Raw genomic sequence first — 6160 nt, forward strand, 5'->3', positions numbered from 1 at the left:
ACAAAACTGTACGTGTGCGTAAGGAACACTTTGCTTTTAGCAAAATAGCATTACAAACCTGAGGGAGCACAAAATGAGCCTTTATTTTAGCCAACACACGAAGCTGATTGGAGAAGTTTTGAGGTTAAGTAGAAAGGGCAGACAGTTTTTGTTTCCATGTTAATCTGTCTCGTTTGTAGCCGCCCTCTGTTCTTTGCACCTCTTTTCTTTCTCACACTCGTTCTAGTTGTTCATTAGTGACAAACAATAGGTGCCCTGGCTCCCTCGCTCTTGGATGAGAGGAAAAATCACTTCATAAATAAACAGTCCTGCCCTGGTCCTGCCCTCTTCTCCTTCTGTCGACCAACCTCCCCTGATCTCTGAAGCCTCTTTCCCACATGGGCCTTAATACACAGAACTAAACAAACCTGAACTCACTGTCGGTAGAAATAAGATCTAAAACAAGATAAATGATGTAAACATACACTGCATTACTCTTCGTCTTCCTCGCATTATTATATTTTGCAGAAGGGGAGACTTTTGGAAAGAATTACCGTTTCTCGTTTAATACAAATACTCAATCCGCTTCCTTTACAACGGAGTCATGTGATATGCATTTTCAGGTTTACTAGTACAGCTGGAGAAAACTTATGATAAATGGACAACGATTGCTACAGTTTTAAAATATAAATGTGCGAGTGTGTGATGTAGCCTGAGCGTCGTGTTTGGAGGAAACCAGGAGGCATTGATCACCTGCCCAACACCATCCCCTAAAATGCCAGCTTGGACAACGCAGAAGACACTTCAGGAGGACTTATGTGAATGTCCTTGATTGGCCCAGCCACTTGTACCAAATCACACAGAGACCTGCAATAAGTATATCTACCGATGGTCCCCCAACCAGATCTAAAGAGATATGCAGAGAACGTCAGAAAATCACCAAATGTAGTTGTGCATAGATGGTTGCGCCCTACCCAGGACGACTCAAGGCTTTAATCACAAAGGTGCTTTAACTAAGTACTGAGTTCATTGGCTAAATAGTAACTGTATGACAGTATGATTTCTGTTCCTCCTTTTAATCAAATTTGAGGGATAGAATTATTTTAAACAATTGCAGCATAGGGCTGCAACATAACAACATTCAAAAAAGTGAAGAGGGCTTATGCACTCTCTGCTCTAACCTTAATAAGTTGAATTGTCTGTATGGGAAACTTATTGTATGCTCTGTATGAGCACTATAACAAATAAAATTCTGATATTTTTCGATGGTTTTATTCTTTCACCTTTTCACTTTTTTCTCTGACCTCCTCGACCACACTCACAAACTTTGCCATCATTCCAACACCCCCTGTTTTTTTTTGTTATAACTCTTCCTGCCCTCCCCCTCTCCCCTCCACTCCTTTTCCCACTCCCCTCCTCCAGTGAACTAGAATGTCATTTCAAGCATGTCTAACCACGGGAAGCCTTTTAAAAACTGTGACAGCATTTGCCCCCAATCCTCACTTGCTGTGAAGCGGTGTGTGTGTGTGAGTGGGTGTGTTTGTGTGTGTGTGAGAGTGTGTGTTTGAGAGAGAGATAGAGTAATGAGTGTATGTGGTGATTTGCAGGAAGACAGAATATCATATGCAGATTAGGAGGACGACCCGGTTTAAAACAGTTACTTTAAGTAATTTAAGATGGTGCCCCACACACACACACACACACACACACACACACACACTTGCTGGTCTTTCACAGCGTCACCCTCATGCTGGGCTTTTGATGAATGGCTGAGACTGTCACGAGCGAAAGATGAACAGTGAAACTGAAAGAGAAAGAGGAGGAAAGAAAAGGTTGCTGACAAGAAAAGAAAGGAGCGATCCCTGAAGAATGATGGAAAGATGTGAGATAATTAATGGACGACTGTGACCTTTTGAGGACAAGAAGCTGTGCCCAGAGAGAGGACGGAGGAAGAGGATGGGAAGATGAGGACAGAGCGATGCATACAAGGAATCACAAGGAGATCAAATAAACCCAGAGACAAACAATATGCAAAACATTTCGAACTCAGGTTAAAAATAAAGTTAGTCAGACATTTGAATCTGAGAAAGATGGCACTTTTAGAGAATGTTTTCCTGTTTTTCTTACGCAAGTTGTATTTATCATTTTTGACAAGCTGTCATAACACAACAAATTCACACGTCTGCAGCTTTCAGTGTCAACACTTGAAAGACAAGAGAGCTGCCTTTCAGCAGGAAGCTAAATGTGGTCGATAAGAGTGCAGTAATGAAATACTTTCTGAATCTGTGAATTTAGAATAATAGAATTGGGGAATAAATTTGTCTGTCGTTGACCGGTGAAAACCATGCATGTGCAAACATTGACAAGTTTAAGTTCTCAAGTAAAGTGGAAAAATGTTTCTTTTATTTTTGTTTGAGAAAATGTTCAGGCCTGTCAAGCAAAAATGAGCCAAAATCAATTAAAAACAAGTAAGATTATGTGAAAAGACATTGTAATGAAGCGTAAAATAAGTGTTTTCCTGAGTTATAAACATGTGGACTTTATAGCCGGCCAAATGGAGAAAGTCTGAGGCAAGTCCAGAGCCATTTGTGTTCACACATACTCCCCCTGTGCGAAACTACAGAGGATCTCCGAATTTCAGTGCTTGTCTGAAAGCTGCTAATTTGTGGCTACAGCAGCTTCAGGCTGTATTCGCCTGTACTAGCAACGCGCCCACATTTCCGCCCAATTCATTGGTGGTCAAGTTGCATTGTGGGCAATGTAGGCGCCAGGTTTTGAATAGCAGGACAATATCTGTTTTTGCTGCGTTGATCGTTGACTTTTTTGAAACTGTCCGACGTTAGATTATCCATTGGTACTATTAAGAAAAAGCGGATGTTTTTACAAACCACAGTTTTCACAGGAAAGTGACATCTAATTGTCTGCTAATGTGAGATCCAAGGCCGTAGCTGCAAAATGAATGTAGCAAAACCCTGTTATTGGTTTTCTTTCTTGCCGTGGTGGCAAAGGTTTCATGTTGGCAGCTGCTGTTCCTCTAGAACGTCAACATTTTATATGTCAACAAGCAGCCACTGTGATCTTCTTTTTGTTAAACCACAAAGCGACTCCTTTCCCCTAAACCTCTACCCCTGGCACACTAGTGGCTTCAGATTCTGACATATTTATTTAAATGCACTGTTTCCATCGGTGCCAGGGGATTTAAAAGACCACCTTATTTTCCTGGTTCCCTTTTAGAAGCATTTATCCTTCTTCTGATGTGTGAACCAATTTAAGACGGGAGATTAAGTCCGTTTTAGAGAAACACCTCTGTGGCACAGCAGCACATCTGCTAATCCCCATCCATTCACTTCAACATGTCTTTAAACTAACAAGCAGTTTAACATAATCTGCTTTAAATCTATCCATTCACTACCATTCATCGCCTGGTTTACATAACAATCCCTTCTGCCTGCACGGGAAGAGAGGAAGAACGAGAGAACGTGTGGGTGTATGGGAGTGGGGTTGGAGATGTGGGTGAGAGATACGGGACGAGTTCCTCTTCCAATTACAATCCATTTGTACCATCGACTGCTCTGCTGTGTTGTGACGAAAACACAGCAGAGGAAGCATTCTAGAAATACATATCGTCAAATAGATTTAAAAAAATGTAAATAGTGAAATATTGCTTTGAGGGATCTTGAAGCAGTAGGTGTAACAGATTTATGGATGGAGGGAAGCAGGGAGTGCATGAAAAACGGTTCCACGAGGAATGTGCGATGGGTGGAGTGTGGAAGAAAAAGAGCGTGATGGTGAAATATGGAGTCAAAGGGCTGCATGTGTGGAGTGTTAAACCTTTTCAACCCGAGCTGCAGCCGACCTCAGCCTCGAGCTGCACTCCCATCACAAACACACAACTCAACCGCCGTGCCCAGTAACCGAAGAGCGAAAACAAGGGATGACACAGAGTGAGGAGAGGGGCGATGATGAATCGGTGACAGAGAAGACATCTGTCAAGTTCACCTCTGACCCCAACACCGATTTGTTCTTTATTGACCTCTCACCTTTGGAGAACATCCCTCACCACCACTGCTTGCAAATCATTTCTCACAAACATTGAGGTGGGATGATTTAAAAGTGACAATGGGCGTCAAAAGATGAATTATAAAACACTCGAGTGATAGAAAAAACATGGTTATATATGGAAAATAGATCCTTCGAGTCTGTAAAGAACCGTATTCCTGCCTAGCTTAGACATTTGTGTCAGTAAAAAAATTTGAATTTCTTGAACACTGTTTTATATCTATGATTTGATGCATCACACACTCAGACTAAAATACAGAAATATATGAAACGTGTTGTGGTTGCTAACCCTACCACCATTTACACACCCACATCACTGTATTTTTAAATTCAGAATGGCACTCACCTCCGCAGAGGCCCGACAGGATATGCACCAAATTGCACACACTCTTAAATATCAGTCCCTTAAACCTGTCTGATTTAAAAAAATAAGGATCCATGATTTATTAGATTTTTTTACAATCTTACAATGTTAAGAAAAAGTGACAATTTCTTCCCTGACATCCTTCCACCAAAGTTTGTGGTAATCCATGGAGAAGTTTTTGCATAATCCTACTAACTAACAGACAGACAAGATGGAAACATAATCTCCTCGGCTCCCTGTAGTTTCTCTCATACACTGCTAATGTATGTAAACACTTTCAAAGGCCTCGGCCGACAAATTAACATAAACACACAGGTTAAAGAAAACAAATGTCTTTTCTTTTCCTTTGTCCTTTTGTCCTTCTCTATTGCTACATACAGTATACACACACATACAGTGGGGTCTAAAAGCTTTAGTTTGCCAATGAAACATGATCACACACACACACACACACATAGGTGTCGAGCCATTTAAACTTAATGAAGGCCTAATGATAGACTGCAAACGAATTTTACAGCTTGTTATTGTCATTGTGAAACCACTCACTGTATCACTTTACGACCACCATAAAATCACTGACAGGGGTGGGCGTGGTTTGGGAAAGGTACAACAAAAGTGGGAATAGTCAGAAATCCACCTCTGTGATCACGATGTCATAAATATTGCACTTACTGTTAATTGCTTTACTGTACAACCAAATGGAACGGCTGTTTTCCCTGGAGCCATCTGGCGAATACAAATGTTTTCTATAGTTCTATGCCCCCTGATATCGTGTTACTTTGCTCTCAGGCACACAGAGGGTACAGTACAACCACAAATTAAAGGCTCAGATTTACTATATAAGTATTTGTAGTGTCATAAATAAGTTATGAGGTTGCATATATCACATTAAATGCAGACGGTTTAAGGGATTTGTTGCTGAATGCTGGGAAATACTTTTTACATATTTTTGAAAAGAGTACACACATGCGTGCGCACACACACAGTCTTTTAGCCAAGGAGAAGCCAAATCAATTTGGACCCCTGTGAAGAACAGAGGTTAAGGTTGTTAAAGAGGGAAACGTTTGGCCAAAAGGGTGGAATGTTAAAAATGTCCCTTCAAGGAAACACGAACAGAACACAGACGAGTAGTGTGGCTGCCACTTCCTGCGTGGGAGCAGAAAAAAAACGAGTGAGATGTCACCTGCTTCGTGAGATCTTTTGCCGGCCTACTTTGCTGAGGCATGTATCTGCAACAGCTCACCAAATATCTGAGGATCACGATCTGCAGCCACCCACCAACATTTGTTTTTGTCCTCCCCACGACGACTGACCCCCGCCTGTCTCTCCATCTGTCACACAGAATATCTGCGGCAGCTCTGACTGGAGCTTGGAGGTGTTTATGTGGCTGTGTGTCGTGCAGAATACCTCAATGCAACACTGCTGATTGGATACTGGTCATGATGTAAGTGAGCGGTACATCTCTGCATTTTATTCAGTTTAGTGACATTAGCGTCCCTACAGGTGGCCATAGATGCTTTATTTTATCTAAAGGTCTAAATAATAACAATTCTACTGTCAACTTTACAATCTATACTGAACATTCAGGGTTTGAGATTTGGATCAAACTACCCAAAAAAACAAAGAGGAGTAAACAGGGAAGATTTGTGGACAGAATGGCATCAAACAGTTCAACAGGAGTTCAGCTGCGGAAGAGGCACATGCCTGTCATGAGGTGGAATTATTGCCTGAGACCTGCATTGTTTTTTTTTGATCTGT

This window comes from Limanda limanda, chromosome 5, assembly GCF_963576545.1.
Source record: "Limanda limanda chromosome 5, fLimLim1.1, whole genome shotgun sequence".
NCBI lineage: Eukaryota > Metazoa > Chordata > Actinopteri > Pleuronectiformes > Pleuronectidae > Limanda > Limanda limanda.